We start from the raw sequence: 27,758 nt of genomic DNA, 5'->3' as shown, positions 1-27,758 counted from the left end.
ATTAGATACATTAAGTGTGATTTACTTATATCTTGATCAACTCTACATAGTAAGTACTTTTAAGCAACTTTTTATAAAAGACCTGGAAAATGCATTTGAGCCCATTTTATAATTAGAAAGTTGTAGAAGTGGAGTTTGAACCCTTGTAGTTCATGCTCCTGAATAATCCTATCTAATAGAGATACAGTGTGAGCACAAGTATAGATTTTTTTTTTAAATAAAAAGAAACAAGTGAAGTCAGTTTAATATTATGCTTGATTAAACTCAGTATAATCAAAATTCAGTACATAATTACCATAAAATCAATGTTATTTTACATTTTATACTGTGAACTATTTTTTTTTTTTTTGTATTTCAAAATCTTGGAAATATAATACTTTAAAGCTCATCTAATTTTGATGGTAAATTTTGATCAGAGACATTTAGTGTACCTACAGTTAAAATGTACTGTTGAAAAAGTAGGTTTATGAGAGTTTAGCAAAGATGGTGGAGAGATAAGAGCAGAATACAGAGGCTCCCTGAGACAGACAACTCAGATGCTGAAATAAAATATCATGGGGAGGCCCAGACAGAGAAAGCTAGATCCTCTCTGGGAAACTAATGGGAAAAACCCCATCAAAAACCCCATCAAACATGCAGTGCTGGGCTACCATTGGAATGGCTAAGATTCCATGCTCTCGCTGCAGTGTCCGAACTCGCGTGGCTGTGACTCATTGAGCCATCTGAATTCCCACCGCTTTGACTCCCTGGAACTGCAGTTGTACTGAAGTTGGAGGTTGCCCAGCCCAACAGAGAACGAAGCTGACAAGGACCTACATTGAGCTGCGGTGAGTGCTGGGAATAAGACCCTTCCATGGGAAAGGGGCACCAATGGGATGGCATTTTGGAATCAGGCAGGACTGGCAGGAACAAGGAACAGCAGTGACGTCAGTCAGTTATTCCCTTCCCAGATGAGATTGGTGGGGTATTCTTGGTCTGGGTCACACCTCTAGTTGAAACCCAATAAGTTGTCCCAAACCAATTCCCTATGCATGGTGCACACTAGCGCAGTGAAGGCCTCAGCAGGTTGACTGACCTGGAGGGGAGGAGCCAGTGTACGCTGCCCTGTTTGCACCTCAATAGCACACTGGAATGGGTAGAAATACCAAGCCAGTGTGCTTCAGAAGAACCATAACCAACAAGGAAAGGGACTGGGACCTCCTCTATACACGTGAATGGAAGTAACCAAAAACATGACAAAAGTAAGAAACAAGAAAAAATCCCCAGCCACCAGCCCCGAGAACATTGATCCAGGAGAGGTAAATACAAAAGAGATTGAGGGCAGCAAACATGCAATATTAGACATGGCATCAGTGGACATAAAGAGATATCTTCAGGACCTCATAGATGAGCTCAAAAGTAAAATATTTAATCAAGTAAAGCAAGATACAAGTAGATTAATAAAAAAAATGCTAAGCACCTCTCAAGAAGACACAGGCAGAAAAATGGAGGAACACAAAATAAAGGAGAGAAACGTTCCATGAAGAATATAAAAAAAACATAGAATACATGAAGCAGTTTCAAAGAGTTTACCAGGAAATAAAAACTCCATTAAAAGCTGGTAAAACTGCTTGAAAGAAACTAAGGATAGACTATCAAAACTTGAAGACAGGTTTGCAATGTGTGATCATGAAAGGAAAAATTTCTTAAAAATAACAAGGAAACAGGCAGTAACACTACAAAGGCTAGAAGACAACAAGAGGATATATAACTTAAGAATGAAGAATGTGAGTGAAGAAGCAGGGTACAAACAAAGGAACTACAAGGGCTATTCACAGAAGTAATTAAGGAAAATTTCCCAAGCACAGCAAAAGGAAATGATATTCAGATGTATGAGGCACACAGAACTCCAGCCACCTACAACCAAAACAGAACCACATCCAGACATATAATAATCAAGATCTCAGAAATACAATATAAGAACAGAATATTAAAAGCCATCAGAGAAAAGAAACTGATCACCTAAAAGGAAAGCCCATCAAAATCACGGTGGACTTCTCGACACAGACCATCAAATTGAGAAGAGCTTGAAGCAAAGTATTCCAAGCTCTAACAGAAAATAATCTCTACCCCAGATTGATGTACCCTGCAAAACTGTCACTAGAAATTAATGGAGAAACAAGATGCTTTCAAGAAAGAGGAACTGGGGGAGTTCATGACCACATATCCAACCCTACAGAGAATACTGAAGGACATTATATATAGAGAGAAAAGTATCAGGATTTCAGAAAGAGTGGCAAAGAGGCCTCAATGAATGGAGCAGAAAGTGGAACGAAGGAGAAAAGCAGACAACTAATGGCAGAAAAAGAGCACAACAGAAATGAGGCAGAGAAGGTTGGCTATAATCTCTAATATAGATGGCCTTGATATGCTAAAAAGAAAAAGAAAAAAAAAAGAGAGAAACAGAGGCAGAGTAGATGAGGAGGTAGGGTCCACCGAGATGCTCTTTATATAGGAAATGTAATTAACCTGAAAAAGGGTTTATGGACCGAAAATCATATATGAAAAAATAATGTTCTATGTGACAGGGAACCAGAGAGTAATAGGGGCAACTCAACCAGCACCTGCAAATAGGTTGGAAAGACAGGCTTTAATAGGTAAAGGAATGCAACTTGAGATCAAGTCCAGGAGGGAGAAGGTTTGGAATCACTTAGGTAAATAACAGGTTGCCCCTCCCTCCAATCTGAAAACTGAGAGAGGTGGTGAGACCCAAAAATGCACATTACACCCTGGGGGAGTGAAAGGGAGGAATAGTCTTAAAAACGAAGGCAGAGGATATTGTTAATAGTGTACTAGGATTTAAAACCCTCATTACTTACACCACTCTGCTTAGATTATTCTGTCCCAGTTTGTCTACTTACACTAGATTTGAGGGCACAGACAGCTATCCCAAAAATAACAGGACATAGTACAGTAATCAGCCTTAATTTCCTATTATGTTAATCTGGAGCTCTGTGTTTGTTTGTTTGTTTTTTTTTTTTAACTGGTATCAGGGATCAAACTCACGACCATGCGCTTGCAAGGCAGGTGCTTATGCTGCTAAGCTATATCCCCAGCCCCCTAATCTGGAGCTCTGTACAACTTATACTGTTTTATCATGACTGATCTTAGTTAAAAATCTGGTTTGTTTGATTGCTGTTTGGTATCAACAGATTTTATTCAAAACTATTATGTTGATAGTATCAAGTTTGAGAGTATAGGCAACTACACTGAAGATGACAAGATTCACTACAATACCCATTCTGGTTTGATTATTACCTGTTTTTGAAGTTTTACACTATCTACAAAGTTTTGTTTTTATTAATATTGTTATGTACTGCTATATTCAATTATACTGTCTGATGATGTAGACAATTCTATTGAAGATAACGAGAGACAACACAGCAACCATCATAGAACACCTTGTACTGTGGTTTTATATGACTTTTTCATTTCATGTGTTTATAGGAGTATGTTTTGTTTTGTCTTTCTTTGTTTTCTTTCTCCCTCTAATATAGAAAGGATAGAAATACATGTTGAGACTCATGCATGCATAGAACATATAAACAGTTTATGAGCACTAATCTTACAATGCTTGATGCAATGAACAATTACTTTGAAGGAGACACTACAGTACCCAGTGCTGATTTTGTATGTCATGATGTGAAATCCAGCAATACTATTATTCTTTGTTCAGAGTGATTTTAGCCTGCTTTTGTTTGTTTAATCTTAACATAAATGAAAGTATGGATAACTGCATGTACATTTAAGTGTATAGGATTGATAACCATATTACTAAGTTTTTGTTGGATAGTTGAACAGATTGTTTGCAGTCTCGCTGTTTGAATCCCCACTTTGTATGCTTCACTTTTGTAACTTGAACCACTATTTGTAAGAGGACAATATGTAATCAACTAGTGATTACTTACTGTTTATTTTTTTCTTTGAAAGTATGTATTACTTCTACACTTTTTCTATTTTGTTTAGTCTTTCTTTCAATAAAATTAAAAAAAGAAAAAGGTTTACAAATTCAATTAATTTCATTCATATTTATTTTCCAATAATTTAATGGAGCATGCGATTTAAATGAAGTACAATATAAAATACATCCCTTTACCTACTCATTTAGAATGATCAAGAGCCATATCTCCTCCAAGGAGCTGAAATTACAAGCTAAAACTTGCAAGCTTGGCATACTAAGGCTTTTTGTTACAGTCATTGAAAGCTGGCCATCATGCACCATATTTTTATTGCTGGTTTATAGTTCATTTACTTTTATCTTTTTCTTGATCAGTAATGCCCAACAGAACTTTTCACACTGTTACAAATATCCTTTATCTAATACAGCAGGCAAATATCCTTTGACTAATGCAATAGCTGCTAGGTACAGTATCAAAACACTTGAAATGTGTCTAGTGCGATGGAAATTTTTTAAATTTTTAATTAACTTCGATAAATTTTAAGTTTGAAAAGCTACATTTGACCAGTGACAGCTTTGTTGGAGATCACACACGACCGCCTATTTTAAGCTCCATGGTTTGAGGAACTGTGTACAGTCTTCTGTCATGTTTCTCAGGGCTGGCACTGGGCCTGGTGTAAAGAACATTAGACATGTAATCTGCAGATTCTGTATCTCAGCCATTGATCTTTTCTGTGATGAGATGACGGTTGAATATGAGAAAATCTTATTTCAGAAGGATTTGGATATCTGAGTTGATAAGTTTAAGAGATTTAAATTATTATTACTAGATATGGAAAAGTCTCAAATGTGAGCTAGTGCTTACTTAAGTGGATGAATTTGTATAGAAATTGCTTATTCTGTCTCAGCTCAAGCTTTTTAAAAAGTATGTTTATAAACTGTCTGAGGATTTACAAAATGAGAAAAATGAAAGACTCTTCAGAATGAAGCACTCTTTGGAATCAAGTAGATATCTTTTTATCTCTCTTTTGGCTGAATGATTGTAGTTCCTGAAATTCTTGGGTTAGGAAACTGATTTGCCAAGTTACTGTTAGAAGCTAACACGCTCTGTGTCATGTAACTAGTACTCTATACATATTGACTTGTATGACAGCTTAATGAGGTGGACAATGCTATTATCTCTATCACAGAGGAAAGGCAATTGGATCAGAGAAGGTATGATTTTCCATAGTTACTCAGCTATTCCAGTAGAGAAAGTAGTTTGAACCCAGGCATTCTGGTTCCATTTTCACTTACCTTAATAATAGTCTCATTCTCTTTTTCGGTCTTTCTCTCTCTTTCTCTCTCTCTCTCTCTCTCTCTCTCTCTCTCTCTCTCTCTGACTCTCTCTTCCCTCTGTCTCTCCTCCTATCAGAATGTTATTAAACAGTTTTACTATTGCTGTAATGTTCTGTGTCTGTGTGGTAATAATTTCTTTCTTTTTTTTTTTTTTTTTTTTTTTTGAGCCGGGCTCTCGCTATGCAGTTCAGGCTGGCCTTGAGCTAACTTTGTAGCCCAGGCTGGTCTCAAACTTGCAACGACCCTCCCACTTCAGACTCCTGGGACTACAGGTCTGAGCCACCACGCCCAGCTGGTAATAATTTCTTTAAGATGATTTCCAGCAGCACAGTATGAGGTGAGGGAACCGGAATGAACAAGGTGTAGGGTAAGATCACTGTGGCCCATTGGAAAAGAATTCACCTTGGAACCAGAAGCCTCTGCTTCCTAATTTATGAAATATGGTAGGATGTTACTTAACTTATTTGGTTACTAGAATTACATAAATGTGCATATGAAAGTATTTTTTAATATATAAAAGGTTTCATCTAAACTTGTGTGCTTTCCTGGCTGAGAATCTAATATACTGTCAGAGTGTACATTAAGGAATATCAGGTCTCAGAGATTTCACAGTGGCAGCCTACAGTGGATTGTCTGAGTCTGGGAGAAATTCTGACCTGTTTCCTGCAGTTTAAGGCCTCATTCTCTCATAGGATGAAAGACAAACTTGGAGGCTTCTTCCTTCCTTCCCCAATTTAATCTTCTTTCTTTCTTACACCCCCACATTTTCTTTTCCTTTTCCTTTATTCTTTCTTTTCTTTTTTTTCTTCCTTGCTTTTTTTTTGAGACAAGGTCTTACTCTGTAACCCAGGCTGACCTTGAACTCACAATGATCCTCCAACTTTAGCCTCTGGATTGCTGGGGCCCCCTCATTTTCTGTGTCTTGGAATTGCCTCAATTCCAGAGCAACCCAATTTCCAGGGAATGAATCCCTGAGATCACTCATAGGTATGAGTTCCAAGAATGCATGGGGGATATTTTCCTTTTCTTCTGATCATAAAGGCTAATTGAGTTCTGCAGAGCCTTCTTCTTGTCTCTGCCTCCTGAAAACAAACATTTCCTCCAAACCTCATACCAGCTAAGGTTGTACTTCTGCTTTCCTATCTGCTAACACTGAATGGCCACAAGCATTCTCTTGCCAGGCTGGCTGTAGTTCCATCTCTTGTTGAGTGGCAGTGCTGTTCTGGCTGGAGAGCACCATGTGCTCCTAACGGCTGTTATCATACCGTCTGCAAGAGTTAGTGGGCCGGGGGAATTGGCGACATTTAGAGAGGAAGCTTTATGAGGAAATGAGTAGCATTGAAATCCATAAAATTTTTGAAATAGAAATAAGTAATTCACATATTAAATTTTATATTAGCATATATAGTATTCATATGGTATTTTATATTAGCATATAGCCACCATTTATTACTCTGAGAGCTTTGTAGGAGGAAGTGACACATATTACTCTGTCTCACTCACAATGCCTGATAGGTATTGTATTTTATTTTATAGATAAGAGTTAGAGGCAAGTAATATGCCTAAGGCTAAGTAGATAGTAAATGGAAGAACTAGGATTTGAGGATATGTAGAAATTTTAAAATCCTTGTTCTTTCCGGGAAGACTAGATTGGCTCTGTTGAAGCACAAATGAGAAACCATGGAATACTAATTAAAAGGAGGACCTTTTGAACTGCAGAATTGCTATGGTAAACAGAAACACTGAAATGACATCCAGGATTTGGAGGCAGATTTATTTAATGTTGGACAGGCACTGACCAGGAGTCAGTTGTTCCTCAAAAGGTCAGGCCTTGATCTCTGGTGGTCTAGGGCTTCTGTGGGATAAATAAGCAGGAAGTACAAAGGTAGAGTACTTGGTTGTCTTTGATTTGTTCTTACAATATACATCTGAGTGATCAGCCATGAATCCCAGTGATCAGCAATTTTTAGGAGACAGAGGCAACAGAACTACAACGGAAACTGTTACCTGGGCAACTAAGAGACTGAAGTGTACTGAATTTCTGCTACAGTACCAGTGTGGGTGGGTGACATCAGAATTATACACTAGGTTCAAAACAAAGCTTGTGCTGTTTTGGAGCCAGCATCCTTTTTGGTAGTGGAACTTTCTAAAATCCCAAATGCATTCTACTCAGAAACATTGTAGTCTACATTGTGGCAGCAGTGCAATTTATAAAGAAAAAAAACCAAACCAGACACGTGATGTGATGTCTTAAATTTTATTGTGATTAAATACATAAGATGCTAACTAATCTGGTTCCGTATTTCTGTAACCCGCCCATCTAATTCCCTTGCCCTGTCCTCCCCTCCCCTCCACATTGGATTGGGCAGCTTTTCACTTAACCTCAGCTTCCTTTTTTTTTTTTTTTTTTTTTTTTTTTTTTGTCTTTTTCGTTTTTATCGGTACCAGGGATCGAACTCACGACTGCCAGCTTGTAAGGTAGGTGCTTATGCCGCTGAGCTAAATCCCCAGCCCCAGCTTCCTCTTCTTTAAAGTAAGAAAATATATATTAAGTAGTTGCTTTCCAAAAGTCTTACAACACAGATAAGTTTTGGTTCTGTAAAGTATTAAAAATGATTACGGGTTTTGGAGAGCCATGAACACCAACATCCCCTGAGTTCTCCCGTCATCCCTAAACTCACCAGAAAAGATCAAAATCCTCTCATTGTTCTCTTCTTCATATATTTTCAGTTCTTCTACACCATCAGAACTTGCAGCATCTTCCTTGAAATCTCTTCCTTTCCCTCCTATCCCCTCCTTTTCTCTCCTCTTTCTTTCTCTTTTTCTTCCTTTCTTTCTTTCTTTCTTTCTTTCTTTCTTTCTTTCTTTCTTTCTTTCTTTCTTTCTTCTCTCTCTCTCTCTCTCTCTTTCTTTTTTTCTTTCTTTCTTCTCTCTCTCTCTCTCTCTCTCTCTCTCTCTCTCTCTCTCTCCTCTCTCTGTCTCTCTCTCTCTCTCTGTGTTTTCTGGTTCTAGGGACTGAATCCAAGGTGCTTTATCTCTGAGTTTTACTCTCAATGCTTTTTAAATTTTGAGACAAACTCGCCGAGTCATCTCAAACTGTTCTGTGGCCCCAGCCTCCAGAGCAGCCAGATTATAGTTATGTGCCATTCTGATTTAGAGTAATGGAGTCTCTGATGTTAGCTGCTTAGTTTCAGAGTAGTTGCCTCTACTTTTAGGGTTGATACTAACAAGCATACCGAATTCAAATAAAATCAGTTTGGTCCTCTCCTTTCACCATAACTGTCCTCTGTTGGGAATGTACATCTGTGGCCAGCAGCATAAGATACTGAACAGCTTTCCTTTTCCATGTTCTTATCGCTTTGGGAATTCTTGAAAACATAACATGTGCAATACATGTTGCCAGTTAGGTCACTAAAACTTCAAACGCTTGTAGCAATTACAAATTTCCTGGCATCTATCTATCTATCTATCTATCTATCTATCTATCTATCTGCCTATCTAACCTATCCCTCCTGTATTCCATACTGTCCATACTGGGAATTGAACAGCCCAGGGCCTTTGCACTGAGCCACATCCCTAGTCCTTTTTGGTTTTTATTTTAAGGTACAGTCCTACTGAGTTGCCCAGGCTGTGCTCAAACTTGGTGATCTTCTTGCTTTAGCCTCCCATAGTTCTGGAAATACAGGCATATGCCATCACATCCAAGACCATTTTGATATTTCAAGGATGTTTTTCCACTACAAGCAAGCGTAGTACTTTAAAGATCTCAAATTGCATAAACGTTTTATTTCCAATAGAGTGATCTAGGTGCTTTTGAATACACCCTGCAAAGGAGGAAGAACCAAAAGAAAACAGTACAGACTGTCATGGAGAATATCTAGAGCAGGTAGCGGGGAACTGCTGATATCAGAGGGAGCTGTTGTGCAAACTGAGTCTGCATAGACAGATGCAAGGGATGCCCGTGTTTTTATTCTACCCTTCTCTCCCTAACCAACCCTGCACACTCACTGAGAACCCTCTGTACAGTTCAGGGGCATTTTCAGAAGGTGACTGAGCAGCTCATATAGCGAATCCAATTGACGGGGATTGACGATTATAACAAAAACTTTTCAAACCAAGCTCTATTTTTTCCTGTTTTGTGGAAATGATCTAATTATTCTATGGGTATTTTTAAAATACAGAGGAAGGGAAGAAGCAGATTTACAGTTTTCTGTTGATTTAGAATAATGGAGTCTTTGATGGCAAGATATAGAATGTATATAAAATAACCAGGTTTGACTGTATTAACTCAGACAGCAATGAGATCATTTGGAAAGATTTTCACACTTTGGATTATGAGTACCGCTTTTCCCCTCTATTTTTATGTTTCTTGATTGTTTCAATAGTGATTTAAATTGTCTTTGTAGCAATGATACCTAGTGCAAGAACAAGTAAGCTTAATAAATAGATAGTAAATAGCTTTTCTGAGACTGTAATTTTACAATTTTTTGCTAGAATTATTAACATAACCAGATGAAAATAAATTAGAAATATAGAACAAAAAGTTAAAACAATGGGGGCTAGGAATTTAGCTTAGCGGCATAAGCACCTGCCTTTGCAAGCAGGCGGTTGTGAGTTCGATCCCCGGTACCAATAAAAAGGAAAAAAGACAAAAAAAAAAATTAAAAAAAAAAAGTTAAAACAAGTACTCAGTTCTGGAAAATTGTTTAAAAAAATGCAGCCATTGATAAATAATTACAAAACAAGTTACCAATATTAAAACAAACCTGCCTCACTGAAAACATTGAATTTCTTAAAATTGTTGAATACCGCACGATAAATTAAATCGTAAGCACTTGTTTAAGGTGTAAAGGTACAGTGGCACAACAAGTAGCTCTATGTACCTTGCACCCAATTTATGAAACAAAATAGGTTAGTGCTTCTGGCCCATGTACACCCTGTATTCTCATCTGCTTCCCACCTCCTCCCCAAGTGCTTATTGAATTTTGTTGCATTATTGCCCTGCTATTAAATTTTGTATCCATGAACAATGTTACTTTACACAATTTTATTTTTGAAAGTGGAATCCACTATGTATGTATTTCCGTAGCTTGCTGAAATTCATATATGCTGTATTTAGTTTATTCTCACAGCTGTTCATATGCCATTTCTTGAACATACTACAATTTGTCTCTTTTACAGTTTCTGTTGGAATGCTGTTATATGTATGTCTTCAGAATCAATCAATAGCATCAGACTGTATTTGAAATGCTATAACTCCTTGTACTAGTAGCAGTGAAGAAGACTTAGTTTATCTATAGAAAATATTAAATTCTTTTATCTCTTGTAGAACTCAATGTATTCCAACTCCATCACTCTATTGACCCTCAGGAAATTCACATGCCTTTTTGTGTTACAAAACTAGCAAGGGAAATTGAGGTAGCGTACTAGAACTTGCGGAATTACAATGCTAATCACTAATAATTTTCTCATTAGTAAATGTCACAAGATTTGTACATCTTAGGATATTTAGTTTCAGGTTCTGGAATTAAATTATTTGGGTTCAAATACTGACTCCTATGCACTATCTTTTGTAATCCTGGACAAGTAACCTGTTCCTGGGGCCACTTTCATCATTTTCTTTCTTAATTTGAATACTAGAAATAGTTATCTTTAAGGAGTATTAAAACATTAATGTGACTGAAGAAAAGGTTTTTGTCCTCTGCTCTTGCGAGACCAAGAATGGTTGATTGTGGAAAATTTAACTTTTATCCCTTTATTTTTTTCTTAGCTGAATTATTTGTTACTTTACTAATTAACTTTTAAAATTATTTTTACCTTTCTTAGGACTGTACAAACTAAGTTCTATATTAAGACTGAGATTGAGGTTTGTCATTTAACAATGATTCATCTTTTTCAATTTATGGTCCATATCGTGATTCTGATATTTGCATTCCAAAAATATATTGAAGGGGAACAAAAGTAATAAGAAGTTACCTGGGGAGAGGGTCAATGGAGGGAGTGTAGGTGCAGAAAGCAGAGAGTAATTTGAATTTGCACCTTTGTGATTGGGCTATGTCATGCTAATGTGCTTGGAGGGTTTTTTTCCCTAGTGAAAGCTTTTGGCCTCACTAGAGGGATTAAAAATTACTGCTCCCATGGTTTCCTAGAATTCAATCATGACTTGGATATGTCTGATGCTGACACAAAGAGCTCTCTGCCTTTAGCCACCATAACTGGACAGGCACCATAAGGCAAAAACAAACAAGAACCAAACACATTTGTGATGACAAATTTTCAGACTAATTCCTGTAACCATTTAAAGTTTTTGATTTTGAAGTGGTCATACAAGGTTTCCAACTGAACCTCTTTAGAAAAAAAGCAAACTACTCCATGGGGCAAGGCAGTTAAGTGACATGACAATTACAATGACAAAGCCCTGTATTGTAGTATGAGTGTACTATACTAGCAGCAGAGAAGTGTTAATTCATGGATTTTAAACTTATTTTAATACACATGTGAACTTTATATCCATGTGCCTTCTGAGGTGTACTTCACACAGCATTTTTGCACTTTAGTTAGAATGACAGTATTTATAAATAAAAACGAAGTTAAGAGTTGAGTAAGCCTTAGAATGAGTTTATAAAAACCCAGACCTCAAGATTTTCCTGCAGGATTATTGGAGGATGCACTTTGGAGCACCTGTAAAGCAGAGAGGGAAACTCGTTTGGGCCAAGGAGAACCTGGGTCACACTACACTTATAATGAGAGCTGTGCACAATCCACTGCACAACGTAGGCTCTTGTAGGTTCTGTTTGTGACTAATTCATCTTGAATCTCACCATGAGCAAAGCCATGGCTTTACTAACCTTGGGCAAGGCAGCTCCCCTCAGCATAGGGCAATTCTGTCTCAAAAACTCAGCCACCAGCAGCCAATATTCCTGGCATCTGAAAGAAAAATGATAACACATCAGCTGTGAGATGAGGTGGAGATCTGGGTGGCGGTCACTCCAGTCCAGCTACAGTAAATACTGTCTAACTAAACTAAAAGCCAGTAGAATTTATAGAGATGGAAGGATAATGACTTATGGGAAAAAATTCTAGAAAATAATTTCATAATATGAACCTATGTGTGTATTTTTGTGGCTGTTGTAATTCGAGGACTTGGGGACAAATCCTTGATTGGTCATTTTTGTCTGGGCTGATATACTTTGCAGAGTGATCCTGTGTTTTGTTTCCTTTTGTAGTCTGTTATTTTGAGAATAAAATGGAGATAGGAAGAGAAGTACTTAAGGAAGAGTCAGTGAACAAGACAGAGCAGGGAGCCCTGGTAGAGCTGGCCATGAGAATAGACCAGTGCAGGGATCCGGTTCAGCAAGCTCTGTCTACCTCCTATGCTCCTGTCTGCTGAACTACTTGGTTTCCTGTGGTTACAGAGGTGCATTTCTTCACTTCGTCACTGGGAGGCAGTGCTGCATAGTGTTTGACAAGAGTGTTCAGCTTCAACTAGCTGCAGCTCTAATCCTGTTTCTGGCATTCTTTAAAAACACAGTGTTGGGCCGTGCACATAACATGTGTGTTCCTCTACTTACTTATACATACAGTGGAGATAATAGTAGTACTTATTTTTCAGGATTATTAATGAATATGAAATAATGCTTGTATATAAACACCTAAATCATTGGTTCAGTGAAAGCTAATTTTCCAGGCTGGAAAGTGCCTCTTAGGCCATGAAAATCTTGTCCATCTCATATGTGTGACAGCTCCTAACCAGACTTTCTTAAAAAAAGGTTCTGTGTTATCACTGAATAAAAAATATATAATATATATACACACACACACACACATTGTATTGGGTTGTGGACCAAAATAAAAATATAAGATTGGAGATGAAAAACAAAGTTGCTTTTACCCATCAATATTAGAAAAAAGATGCAGTTGATGTTAGGACACCAGGTGCATTGACAGTGGGCTTAGTGCAAGGACACTATTTACCTCGTTGGAGGTGCTTGTTTTGGTGTTTACCTTGGAAAAGCAGGCTGAAAACTCTAGGCCATAACTTTATCACTATGAATCAACAGTGTTTAGGTCCAGCTGACCGTGAGGCTCCTGGTGCCCGGTAGACCTTTGTTTAATGGTTCTAGGTGTGTTTCTTTAGTACCAAAACATCCTGGCCAGCATAAAGAAAGATGTGCGATCTGGGTGTCAGTGCACAATTTTCTGCTCTGCATATGCAGACATCCCATTTTCCAGACTCACCTCAGTCACCCTGGACCTCAGCTAAACCTGAGACCATCCAAATTATTCTGTGCATCTTTGCCTTTTCTGCTTCTTTCTGCTCATTAAATCTGCTCCCTTGACTTACCTCCAGGTGTATTAATTCTTTCCATCATCGTATAATTTTTCTCTTCTTTAATTTGGTAAGTGAGAAATAGGAAAGCAGTTAGGGTAAACTAGAGATTTTCCAATTATCCCGTAGGAGTCAAGGGGCCATTTCTGAACTCACTGAAGAAATCTACCCAGGGATGCTATTTGTCACTATTAAATTCAAAAATAGACCTGCCAGAATGAAGGAAAACCCTGGTGTCACCTCTTGCACCACACAAATGGCATGATAGATTGTTATCGTTAAAAAATCATTAGTAAATGATTAACATAAGTGTTGGGATATAAATTAAACAAGAAAATGTGCTCTTGTCTTCACAGAGATGGGTCCTTCAGCCAGGCTTTTCACTGACTTTGAAAAGTTACCTTAGTTTCAGGTATTGTGATCTTTCCTATTTTACGATAACCTCACCTGACTGCCATGCCCCTCCCGTCACCCATCCTCCAGCATTGTCATTGAACTGAGATTCATGCTGGAGGCATCGAAACTAATTTTACAGAAAGCAAAATATAGAGACCTAGAGTTAGACAGTAGGTAACCACAGGCAAGAGGAGGAGGAAGTGAATGAATGACATGATCTTTGCAGGGCAGCTGGAGCTTAGGTGTGCAGGCAGGACAGGGGCGGAGTGAAACCCAGGCCACTGGGTGGGGTAACCAGCGAGAGCACAGATTCAGCAGTGCTACACCAAAGCACCTGCGTTTGTGAGTGAGTGAACAGAGGAGACTCACAGTGTGTGTGAAGATATGTGAAGCTGGAAGAGCCCTAGGATTTGCTTCTCTCTTGTTGCCTCTCTATCATTTTCTCAAATGTCAGGAGATAAAGGAAGAAATTAATAATTGCTTATTTCATGTTTCATCGATTTGAATAATAGAATTGATGAGGTCTGTACTCCATTCCTTTTCCCTTCAGCTTTGTGGAAGAATAATGAACAAAAGCTGCACATACTGACAAACTATGACATGATTTTTAAATGAATGTATATGTTATAAAATAGTTACCTTAAGATAATTTATGTATCCATCTCCTCCACACTTGTCCGCTTTGTGTGTAAGGTGAGAACATTCAGGCTCTATTCTCTTAGTATCATCTTCCCTGAAGTAGCTCTGCTTTGCCTTCCGGGACTCCACCAACGCTTGCCTCCCTTCTGTGGTGCTCTGCCCCTCTTTGGCACCCTCCTTTTCTCACTCTTTCTCTTCTTAATGTCTGAGCAATGGGCAGCTCCATGGCTTGCCGCATTCTTACCCACTGTGCTTTCTTATCACAGCCTTGTCCTGTTCACAGCATCTGTTGCCATCTGTACTATGATGGCAAACACATTATTGCCTGGAGTTTTGACCTTTCATTTAAGCTCCGGGCTCATATAGTCAATTAAACATCTTCATTTGCATGTCTCATGAGTGCCTCATTCCACATTTTTGGCAGTAAACTTATATTTCTGTTACTTCCTCTGTACTCTTCCTTGTCCAGTGTCCTCTGTCTCTGTAGTGACACCATTATTCACCGATTTTCCTGACACAGAAATCTGGGAGTTGTTCTTGCAGCCTCACCTTAGGTGAATGAGTTTTTAGCGAGTATGTGTCATATTGGGAATTTTCCACCATCTTTTGAATGATTCACGTGTATCAATTCCCACTTTCCCACCCAGAAGTACAATTTGCAGTTTTCGCTTGCAGTGTAGATGGACACTGATATGGGCAGAAAAATGATGGATTCCAAAAAATGTTAAAAAGCACTTTATTAGCTAAGCTCAGCAGGCGACACTGTCCCTGATGGCAGTCAGGAAAGTGTGCGCCGGAGCCAGGGGCCGCAGGGAGTTGTAAAGTAGCAAGCCATAGGGGGAGGGGGAGGTGTCTTAGGATCAGTTTGTCCCCATTAAAGGAACCAGGGAGGTGGAACAAGCAGTTATAGGAACCAGGGAAGCAGGGAGGGGATTGCATGGTGGGTATGTTACAAGGTTGCAACTTAACTGGCAAGTGCACAAGTTTTACAGGAAGAGAATAAGTTATAATAAGAACAGCACATTTTGAATTTTTGAGTTTATAACAGACACAGGCAAGCTAGTCTCACCTGTCAGATGGCTCCACATACAGCTGAGGTTGGAAGCTCTTCAGGGTTTGGTGGAGGTTCCATGTTGTCAGAATGACCAGTTTCAGAGGTGCCTGGGTTTTAAATAACTGCAGAAATTGCAGAGTACAGTTCCTGACACTGAGGTGATGCTAGTGCTGCAGATTTAGTGACCGCAGTGCAGTCACATTTTGAAATTGAGCAATTCTGCTGCATGACTTGTGTGTGTGCATGTGGGTGGAGGAGAAGGTGTGGGAATTTGGTGGTGACCTCTTATATCAGTTTTGAATACACTATATTCTTTCAACCTTTTCATTGATCTCTGAAGGATTAATTTTTTTATTTTAAAGAAAGAAAAAAGATAAACATAACAATGAAATTGAGTTTCAAAAAGGTTAGTAGGACAGTTACAACAGTTGATATGTGGTGTGTTATTGTGTTTACAGTTGTTGTTCAGATATATCTGTGATATCTTGTCCAAAGAATATTAGCACAAAACTTTCTTTTCAAGTAGCTGAGAGGAGCTAACTGTGTAATTGTCTTCACTGTCTTCTGTATCCATATATTATTTTTTCCATTTTCTTGTCTTCCACTTTCTCCCATCACAGTTTGTCTTTACTCTCGAACAGTTACTTCCCAATTCACATTATCTATTATACATTTTGGATCCTATTTACTTGTTCAGTTTCTCACACTAGTAAGCAACACGATGTTTACACATATGGCTCTGCTTTATCTCACTTGTAAGTGTGGTCTAGATTTGTATCTGTTTACCTAAAGTCTCCAGTTTATCCTTCTTTATGGCTGAGTAGCACTCCATTATATAGAAAAAAACATCTTTTTATCCATTCTTTGATTGATAGGTATCTGGGTTTTTCCCAAGATTTAAATATTACAAATTGTGCTACTATAAACATGGGTGCACATATATTGCTGTAGTACAGTTTTAATTCTTCTAAAAAAACCGAGACCGGGAGTAGTTAGTTCAAATAGGACCTGTAATCTTAGTTTTTTAAGGAATCGCCACACTGATTTTCATAGTGTTTTTACCAGCCTACACTCCCGTCAACAGTGGAGAAGGGTTACTTTTCCCACACAGCCCTGCCGGCATTTGTTATCGATTGGTTTCTTGATGATAACTATTTTTTCTTCAGTGAGATAGAATCTCAGTGTTGCTATAATTTGTGTTTTTCGAATGACTAACGATGTTGACCATTTTTTCATATGTTTGTTTGTCATTAGTATTTCTTCATCTGAGAATTGTGTATTCATATCTGATGCTCATTTTTAGTTTGGGTCTTTGAATTTAGGCAGTTTGAGTTTTTTCACTTCTTTGTATGTTCTAGATTCTTTGTTCTTTGTCTGAGGGACACTTGGCTAAAAATTTTCCCACTCTGGATTTTCTTCTCACTCTGATTTCTTTTGAGGTGCTAAAACTTTTTAATAAATTGAAATCCCAGATGTTGATTCTGTGAAATACTTCCCATGCAGTTTGCATGAACTCTCTTTCCAAACCTATGTCTTCAAGATTTATATCTACTTTCTCTTTCAATAGATTTAGTGTTTCTGTTTAATGTTTAGATCTTTGATCCATTTAGACTTTAGTTTAGTGCATGGTGATAGATATGGATATAGTTTTATTCTTTGACATGTGGAAAGCCAGTTTTTCCACAATATTTATTAAACAGGCTACATTTATTTCAGTAAACATGCTTTCAAAGATAAGGTGGCTGAGTGTCTTTATAGTTGTGTCTGTGTCTTATAATCTGTTTCATTGATCCTCAGATCTGTTTTATTTTGCCAGTACCATGGTGATTTTTATCACAGTAGTTTTGTAGTATAATTTTGAGTGAGGGATTGTGATGCCTCCTGTCTTGCCTTTATTGCCCCCAGGACTGATTTTGGTTTTCTAGTCTCTTCTGTTTCCAAATGAATTTTAGGAATGACTTCTCTAAATCTGTGAGGTAAACTAATAGTATTTTGATTGGGATTGCGTTAAATCTCTGTAACGGTTTTGGGAGTATGGCCATTTTCACAGTGTTTGTTCTTCCTATCCATGAACAAGGGATATATTTCTATTTCTGATATCCTCTTCCATCTTCTTTCTCAGAGTACTATAATTTTCAATGTATAGATTTTTACTTCCTTTGTTAGATTGATTCCTAAGTGTTTCATTTTTTTGATGTTATTGTGAAGGGTGTGGTTTCCTTAATTACTCTCTCACTGAGTTTGTCTGTGTACAGGAATGCTATTTATTTTTGAGTGTTGACTTTGTATCCAGCTACATTACTGAATTTGCTTATTAAATCTAGAAGTCTTTTGATGGAGTTTGGGGGCTGACTGGTTAATATTTTTAGTAAAGTCCTTTTCTGTTTAAGGTAATCACAGTAGCTCCTGATGTTAGCAGTAAGAATCTTGAGCAGTTCAAGATTATTTCTTCCTATCTGGTATTAAGTGTAGCTGTTTTCTGAGCTGTGTGACAAGTACAGAAAAGATAGTGATGAGGAAGCACAGGAAACAGACTGCAGGGCTAATGCTTCTAGAAATTGTTTATTTGATGTCTTCATCCTCCTATGAAAGGTTTCTGTGTATCAAGTAAATTATGGTCAGATATTTCAAAACACAGGGCAGAGTAATGGAAAATGGCCATCTTAACAGAAATCAGTAGGGCTAAAATTCTAACTTGATTACAAACTGCAGTTTATCTCTGAGCAAGCTATTTAACCTGTGTTCCAATACCACCATCTATGAGGTCTGGCTAATATGGGTGTTGTGGGGTGACACAAAAGTGTTGTGGGGTGACATGAAATGACTTGCGAGAAGAATCTAGCATTAAGTGATTGAGTGAAGGTTAGTTGTCTGTGCCGGAGAAAGTTGAGGACTGTAAAAAATGAAGCAAGGGTTGATCTTCCATGATGGATGAAGTATCAACTTTTTCATCCCATCAACTCAAGTATAATCTGTCATGCCTAGGATTCTGCTTTATACATTCCTACTTATTAATAATCTGATCCCGATTTGCACGGGACCAATCCAACTGCTCTTTTTTATTAAAAACATCTAGTTCAGACTTCCAGTATTCATTTAGCTGGAAGCAAAAATTTTACAGTACATCTATTCATTTTATTACATATCATTTTTAGAATTTATGGTACAACATGTAGAACCTTAAGATGGCAGAGTAGGAGGTGCTTTAGCGAGCATCTAGTAGATGTTTTAATTTTAATCTTTATTGCTATGAAATTCATTAGAATTCATAGATTAAAATTCAAATGGTATCACAAGGATGATAATAAAGTGTCACTGCCTGCCTGATATCTCTCCAATCTCAAATTCTGCTCACCAGCAACAACTATATTTTGATGATCAAAATATATGACGATTGTTTAAATTTTAAAAACCTATTTATAGTAAATGACACATTACTACTAATCCTTCTTAAGGACTATCCATTGCTTTGAACACACGTATCCCAACGTTCTTGCGCATTTCTGAAGCAGTTTTGTGTGTCCTCTTTCATAAACGTCTGTGACACTGTGAATGCTGCATCCAGGTGGCATCCAAAAGAAAAGTAGTTTCCTAAAAACATATGATGTGTCTTCATTCATCTCATTCAACAGCTCTGGCACCTTGCAATTTCTGACTTAAAGTCAAAACGGCTGTGCATCACAGCAGTGGCCCAGTACAGCTGAGCAGCCCTACATAGTGGTGGAATGTTCCCCACCCCAGCACAATAGGCCAGACCAGTGTGGTGGAGCAGACCCCCTATCAGTGGAGTAGCCCAGAGCAGAGAGACACCTTTCCTCCAGGGGCCTTGCAGAGCCAGTGGTTGGTGTGTGAGGTGAATCAGCATACAGATATGTAGAATAGAAGCACAGTAGGGGAGGTGAAAGTATGCTGTTTTATTTCAAAGGATTTGGGGTGAGCCCCAGTAGCAAAACGGTTCTGGTTTGCTCCATTGCCAAAGTCTGAGAGTGGCATGAAGGAAGAGCCATCCAGTCACAGTAGATTTCTGAGAGCTGGGAAACAGACTACGGGGAATTGTAATTAGAGGTAGGAGCTGAGAACCACCCAGACTTGGTATTGGTGGCTTCCAAAAGACAATATTAGCCCTAAACAAAGGGCTGGAAGTTTCCCTCTGTCTGCAACCAGCAGAGTGGCCTTGGCCCATTGGTGTTAGCAGGCAAACAGCTATGGCCTATGATGGGACAAGGACACAGCCTTGCCCTAGGTCAGCAGGTAAGAGGAGTCATTGGTGTGGAATAGTGGAAACTGTGAAAAGCCTAGAAGGAGCCAACTGTACACAGATCTGGGAGCAACTCAAGGCTTTCATTATCTGAGGGACTCTCAGCAACTGGGAGAAAGAGGTAGAGACAATCGTGGTAAGGAAAAATGGACATTCAAACTGTTCTCAGGTAAAGAGCAGTCCTAAGCCCCATTCCCTGAGCCCAAGATCAGCTCTGGGCCCAGCACAAATCCTACTGCAAACTTGGCGGGGTTTTGCAGCACATTTCTGAGATCCAACTTGGACACTGATGCTGAACTGGGAACACTAGAGGAATTTTAATATTTTTCTTTTTGTTTGCTTGTTTGATTAGTTTTCCTTTTTCAGACTTTTTTTGAACTAAGCTTCTGTTTATTTTTGCTTTGTTCTATTGATAGTCTTTCTCTCTTTGCTTCACTATTTCTTTCTCTTGATTTTGTGATATTTTCATGTGAGTGATTATTGTCTCTTCTCTTTCTAGTTCATTTCAAAATTTTTTTGCTTTCTCTTTCATTGTTTTTTCTCTTTTGCTCTTCTTCAGTATCCCAAAGCTTGGGTGAGCATCCTCTGCCTTACAAACTTGCTTCTATTAAATTGTCCCTCATTCTTCTCTCTGATTTGTTCCCTATACCTCTTAAATTCTCTTCACACAGGGTAAAATCACTTTAATAAGGGGAGACTCATTGCGTCCATGTTTCTGGTATATGGTGAGTTTTATTACATAAATATTGAACTTGCTCTTATGATTAAAGACACCAAATTAATAGTTACCAGTTTGTCAGTTGCTAAACTTTGTTGATGCTATTGTTATTCTAATTGTACTATAGCCAGGATGTCATACATATTTGTTATCAATTTTTTCTCCTTAGTGTGACAACACTGTGATTTGGGTCATAACCATCACCATGTTACAGTACTGGACAATGTAGTGCTGAGCCAAATAGCAACTTCTGATCCTTAATAAATTGGCAAGGTAGATTCTTGGCATATACACAAGGACCAAGAATCACCTACACCTAGACAATATTTCTGAGGAATAGACATTCCCAGGGAAGCCTTAATACTAGTGATAAAGCTATCTACCTTAAGAAATCTATAAGTATCAATATGGAAAGTAAAACAAAATAAAAAATAGAAATTAGAAAATCACAAAATGCAGAAGCAAAATTCAATCACAACTTCTAGCCCATCCAGGATAAGTCCAGAACACAATTAGGTTGAGAAAATTGGAAGCCATACACTGAAACTTTTTGAAATAATAGCAGCAGAAATGAAAAAAAAAATGGGCAAGGTAAAAAAAAAAATCTCTCAAGTGAAAAAAAAGAAAAAAATGATGATCAAAATGAAAGACAAGCCAAACAAATCTAGAGTAGAAAGATTAAAAAAAAAATAGAGATACTTAGGTAGGTGATAGAAACCAAAAATGCCTAACATAAGAAGAAATGGAAGCCATGAAATACATCTAAAAGATATCCAGGAGATTAAAAATTCCACAGAAATTATACACAACAGATTGAATGAAGGCAAAGGCAGAATATGAAAACTAGAAGATAGGATTAAGGTTACACTGACTACAGAAAGAAAGACATTTTAAGAATAATAAGTGACTGTGAAAAATCAATGCAGTATCTGCAAGAAGTTTCCAAGAAGAACAACTTAAGATTGATGGGAATTGGGGGAAAATAGAAATAGTGTAAATCTCATAAAAAACCTCTGCACAGAAGTAATGGCAGAAAACTTACCAAACATGGATAAAGTATTTGACATACAAATAAGTGAGGCATATAGAACTTCAAATGACCAAAATAAATTTACACTAAGGCATATAATAATCAAGATTCAAGAAATTCTGTTCAAGAACAGAATATTAAAAGTGGTTACAGAAAAGAAATAAATCACCTACAAAAGAAAAACTATTCGAATCAGTAGAATTCTCAGCATAAAACTTCAAGTCAAGAGAGCTTAGAGTGAAGTGTTTTAAGCTCTAAAAGAAAACAACCTCCAACCTAGATTCATGTACACTGAAAATACATCTTTAAAAATAAGTGGAGAAATAAGATACTTCCATGACAATGAATGACTGAAGAAATCCATGACCACGAAATCAGTTCCCCAAAATACTCTAAAGGATATTTTAGAAAGCGATAAAGAACCTCACAGTTTCATGAACACCAATAGAAAGAAGCCACCAGGAAAATAATAGAAGAATAAACCAATACATAGCAGTTATAACCATCAACGTAATGATCTTAATTTACCAATCAAAAGAAACAGACTTGGAAGAATGGATTCAGAAGCAAGATCCAATAATATGCACTGCATTCAAGAAGCACAGTTAACTAAAAAAGAAATTCATGGGCTGAAAGTTAAAGGATGAAAGTTAAAGGAAGGACATGATACGACAGGAACTCAGAAAAAAGGCAGAGATAACTGCTCTATTTGCAGACAATAGGAATTTCAAGCCAAGACTCATCAAAAGAGACAAATAAGGTTGCTACATACTTGTTAGAAAATTTCAAGAGGAAGAGATTATATTCATAAATATATATGTACCAATTACTGGTATACCTATCCTCATAAAACAAATATTAACAGACATGAAAAGTCACATCAGCTCTACTAGAACTTTAATGGGGTACCTCAATAACCCACTATCAAAAATATTTCAACTAGACAAAAGGAAGAAAGAAAGAAAGAAAGAAAGAAAGAAAGAGGAAAAACAAATAAATATCAGAAATAGCAGAACTGAAACAAACTGGTGAACAAATGGTTTAATGCGTATATACAGAGTGTTCCACCTCACATTGTCAGAATACATATTCTTCTCAGCTGTGTGTGGGACATTCTCCAAAATAAACCTACTAGTCTATATAACATGCTTAAGTAAATGCAAAGAAAACAAAATTTTCTCACATGTTATCTGACCATAGTGCAATGAAAATGGAAATCAATGGCAAAAGCCGCAAAAACTACATAAATCTCTGTAAATTAAATAACACTCTCCTGAATAATCTCTGAAATTAAAGAAAAAATGAATAGCATCTATAATTAAATGATAATGCCAATACAACATATCAGAACTTATAGGACACAATGAAAATAATCTTAAGAGGGAAACTTATTAGTGGTGAATTCTCACATCAGGAAAACAGAACAAGTTCAAATTTTAATAACCTAATGTTGAACCTTAGACTTTTAGAAAAAGGAGAATAAATGAAAGCTGAAGCTCATAAGGAGAGAGGACATTTTAAAGATCAGAGGAGAATTTAATTCATATGAGACTAAGAAAATGATGCAACGAATAAATGAATAAAAGACTTGGCTCTTTGAAAGCTTAAATAAAATTGATAAAACCATAGATAATCTCATCAAAAAGAATGAATGCAATCACATTCATGCAATTAAGCATGAAAATGATGAAATCACAATGGATCTGTGGAAATCCAGAAGATCTACATTGAGAACCTATACTTTAATAAGATGGAAAACAGAAGAAATGGACAAGTTCTTAGATAAATATGAATTGTCAAAGCTGTGTCATGAAGATATAAAAATTCTAAATAACTCAATATCAGTCAAAGAAATTGCAAATATAATTAAAAACTTACAAACAAAGAAAAGCATACATCCTGGTGGAAATTTAGAGAAGAAATTTAGAGAAGACCTAATGCTATTATTGGTGAAGCTCTTTAATGAAATTGAAAGGGAAGCAATAATCCCAAAATCATTCCTGGAAGTAAATATTACTCTGACACCAAACCAGAGAAAGATCAAATCAAAAAAGAGAACTAGTCTCCTTAATCGAATATAAATGCAAAGATACTTAATAAGATACTGTGAAACAGAATGTCACAAATCATCAAAATTATTCACCATTACCAAATAGGGATGGTTTGGCATACGTAAATCAGTATACTTAACACACCATATCAACAGAGCCAAAGATAAAACTCATACGATCATCACTGTAGCCCAGGAAAAATAATTTGACAAAGAGTAACATTCATTTATGATAAAACTTTACAGAAAATAGAATAGATGGTGTATCTTAATCTGATAAAAGTCATCTATGACACCAACAACCAACATTATTGTAAGGGTCAAAAACTGTAAGTTTTTACTCTAAAATCAGGAACAAGGCAAGGATATCCACTGTCACTGCTCCTATTTAATATAGTTCTGGAAACATTAGCAAAACAATTAGACAAGAAAGGGAAATAAATGGAAGAGGGATAGGAAAGGAAGAAGTCAAATTATCACTATTTGTAAATGATATGATACTCTAAATAACCAATCCAAAAGATTTGTACATTTAATAACTGAGTTCAGTAGCACAGCTGAATACAAAGTCAACACTTAACAATCAATAGCATTCCTGTATACAAAAAGAAAAAGCATTTAGATTTTAGAGAATCAACACCTTTCATAACAGCATTAAAAAAATGAAATCCTTAGGAATTGATCCAAAAAAGGATGCAAAATATCTATACATTAAAAATTATAGTACTCTGGAAAAGGAGATTGAAAAGGGTATCAGAAAATGGAAAGATACCCCTTGCTCAGGGGTTGGAAGAACCAACATTGTGAAAGTGGTCATATTCCCCAAACTGTTATAAAGATTTAATGTAACCCCAATCAAAGATAATTATCTCAGAGAATGGGAGAAAACATTCTTAAAATTCCATTTGGAACCAGAAAAGACCTCGAATAGAAAAAAAAAAAAAATTCTAGGCAACTAAGCGAGACAAAGAACATCACAATCCCTGACTTGAAATTATACTATAAAGCTACTGTGAGGAAAACAGTATGCTACTGTTTTCATCTGTAAAAACTCTCAAAATGAAACAAAAACAAACAAACAAAAAACAAAGCAGACCTGAGAATCATTGAAACATTAGAAGATGCAGAAAAAAAAAAAAAAATCCAAATACTCTCTACCTATCTTTGACAGAGACCAAACGTATTCACAGGAAGAAAGTCAGTCTCTTTAATAAATGGCACTGGATAAACTGGCTTTCCACATACCAAAGACTGAAACTAGACCCATGTCTATTACTATGCACTAAATTAAAATCAAAATAAATCAAAGATCTAAATATTAAAACAGAATCTCTAAATCTTCTGGAAGAAAAAATAGGTACAGCTCTTGAAGGCATAGCTGTAGGCAGAGACTTCATGAACAAAACCCTGGTTACATAGGAAATGCTACAAAATACTACTTTTCTATTAAAAGAAATTACCAATAAAGTAAAAAGACAAACTGTGGAGTGAGAAGAAATTTAGCCAGTTGTTACTCAGACAAAGGAGTAAAACCTAGAACATATAAAGAATTTGAAAAATCAGACCACCTCTCAGATTTAAAGACTATCAAAACATGGGCATCTGAGATGAATACACACTTCTTGGCGGAAGAAATACTAAGAAAAAACACATGAAAAAATGTTATATATCACTGGTCATTTAAGAGATGCAAATGAAAACAATGCTGCAACTCCATCTCATGTGAGAAAGAATGCCTATTATCAAGAAATTAGCCAATAACAGATGCTAGAAAGACTGTGGGGAAAATGGAACTGTTCTCCACTGTTGGTGGGAGTGTAGACTGGTGCAACCACTGTGGAAATCACTGTGAAGATTCCCCAAAAATCTAGGCCTAGAGGCACCATTTGACCCACCTATTCACTTTCTGGGTATCACCCCAGGAGAATTAAGAACACCATACAGCAATATATGCTCACCCATTTCTATAGTAGCACAGTTTGTAAACAACACAGTTGTGTAAACAACTGAAATGTCCATCATTCAGAGAATGTATAAAAACAATTGTCTTCTTTTGTATATACAATAGAGTGCTACTCAGTCGTAAAAGTAAGATAAACTTGAGACTTGAGACACCTTGAAAACACAAGTTGTTAAGTGAAATAAGTGAAATAAAGTGGACACACATACATAAATATCACATTGTTTCTTTGGTGTAAGAAACCCAAAGTGTAAATAAGGACCAAAGTGCATGATAGGTATTTTAAAATAGGCAAAAATTGCTCAAAAGAAAGTGGACTTAGGGAAAGGAGAGGGGAAAAGGAAGAGGAAAAATAACAAGAAAAGAAAGATAAAATGGAAACAAAGCTTTGCAAATAGGGAGGGCAGGATGGGTTGAAATGAGGGGAGGGGACTGGGTAAAAAGGAATCAACATATTTACACATATAGTTAAAATTCTGTATGGTGAATATGATCATTATGTACATCTAAATTGTGTCAATAAACAATAAAAATATAAAAACCTGGGAAAAAAGTGAAAATGACCATGAGAGGTCAGCATTTTTTTTTTTTTTTAATTTAAGAGGAAAAAGAGAAAAACACAAAACAAACCAAAGCGGTGTAAGGGTACACGTAATACAGAACTACAAAATAAATAAATAAATAAATAAATAAAACATAACAGTAAGAAATCACCTGTTAGTAGGTTACATATTATCATCTTGAAAATAGTTCCTCAAATCACAGTATCAAAGAATATAAGGTGGACATTCAAACAGGGAGACTGCAAACAGCTGTGTTCAATGATCCAAAACCATTGATATAGTCAGCTATTTAACACCCCTAAACACACTTGCTGTTATATCCGTCAGAGCTCTTTTTCTTTTTTTTTTTTTCCCTCTCTTTTTTACAACAAAATGTACACATTTTGGATTTTAGTACTCCTTAGTGCTTATTACTTTTTTTTTTTTGGGGGGGGGAAGAATACAGTCAAATATGGCAAAACAAAGCTGTCAGTCAATACCAAGGATAGACATAGCACATGGTGTAGAACAGAGTACAAGTTTATCAACAATGGTTATCAACGTTGTCCCTTGATTCCTTAAAAAGAATTGTCTATGTCATTAGATATTATAAAGTTGGACAAAACAGTAGAGAACAAGACCAATAAAACTTAGGCATTGTAAACATTACAGGACTTTCAAAGAAGCACATCCAAGCAGCCGTGACAGTGCACCTTGGGAAAGAAGGTTCCACAACTACTTTAAAAGTAGCAAGCATGATGGAAGAAGAAAGGGGGAGCATTTTGAGGGAAATTAATGGCAATATATCTTTTACTGTAATAATTTTTAAAAATATAAAAACATTTACTGAGCATTTTCATCATACTTCTTAGGTGTTTCTGCTTTGATCTTTCCACTATCTATTAATTTTCTGCAACAGAAGACAAACATTTAGTTTTCTCACACCTCTTTTTTCTTATGTTGTAAAAGCCCCACATCTCACAAGTATTTGCAATTTCCTTTTCTCAATGTCTCATAAAGTCCTTTAACAATTTGTGGTTAAATCAGTCTTTGGCGTCTTATATTATTATAACTGTGCAAATAAAATTCACACTTAGTAACTTTGTTCCTTCCTTAAATACACAGGTAATTACTTATCAGTTGGTTGTAGAAAACCAACTGAAAATTGTTTCCCTTCAAGTGGAAAATGAATTGCTCCACTTTGCTGGCTTTTAGGGTTGCTGTCAAGAAGATTAGCACCATTCTTCAGCTTAAGTCTTGAATGAGAACCATTCTATCACAGATCATCCAAGATTTCACTCTTTGTAGTATTTTATCGGGCCTTGGCTTGAGCTCCCAATCACCTAAAATGACCTACAGTGAAGGTTTAAATAAAAAAGACAAATTATATGTCTGTGGTGAATACAGGAAGGTCAAAACTCTCTGGGAGCTAAAGGCAAGGACTTCTCTGGAAGACATGTATTAGCTGGGTTTTCAAACAAAGGAAAAGATTAATTGAGGTAAAGGC

At 36.7% G+C, this 27,758-nt stretch overlaps 1 protein-coding gene across 10 annotated transcripts in view; it reads left to right on the top strand.

Annotated features, from left to right (window-relative positions):
• LOC101788815 (interferon-inducible protein AIM2) overlaps positions 1-27,758 on the top strand; it is a 137,526-nt gene that overhangs the window by 36,148 nt on the left and 73,620 nt on the right. For 6 of the 10 annotated variants that reach the window (XM_063253485.1, XM_013149181.3, XM_013149179.3 and 3 more), the window contains exon 2: positions 687-827. The exons of the other annotated variants lie outside the window; for them this stretch is intronic. The gene's annotated coding sequence lies outside the window, so the exon portion shown is untranslated. The remainder of the gene's footprint in view (positions 1-686; positions 828-27,758) is intronic. 10 annotated transcript variants of the gene reach the window in all.

The sequence above is a fragment of the Cavia porcellus genome, unplaced genomic scaffold (genome assembly GCF_034190915.1).
Source record: "Cavia porcellus strain 051 isolate PalLab524CR breed Dunkin Hartley unplaced genomic scaffold, mCavPor4.1 scaffold_7, whole genome shotgun sequence".
NCBI classification, from domain to species: Eukaryota; Metazoa; Chordata; class Mammalia; order Rodentia; family Caviidae; genus Cavia; species Cavia porcellus.
The sequence above is the reverse complement of the archived record's forward strand: the minus strand, read 5'-3'. Positions and strand labels throughout refer to the sequence as shown.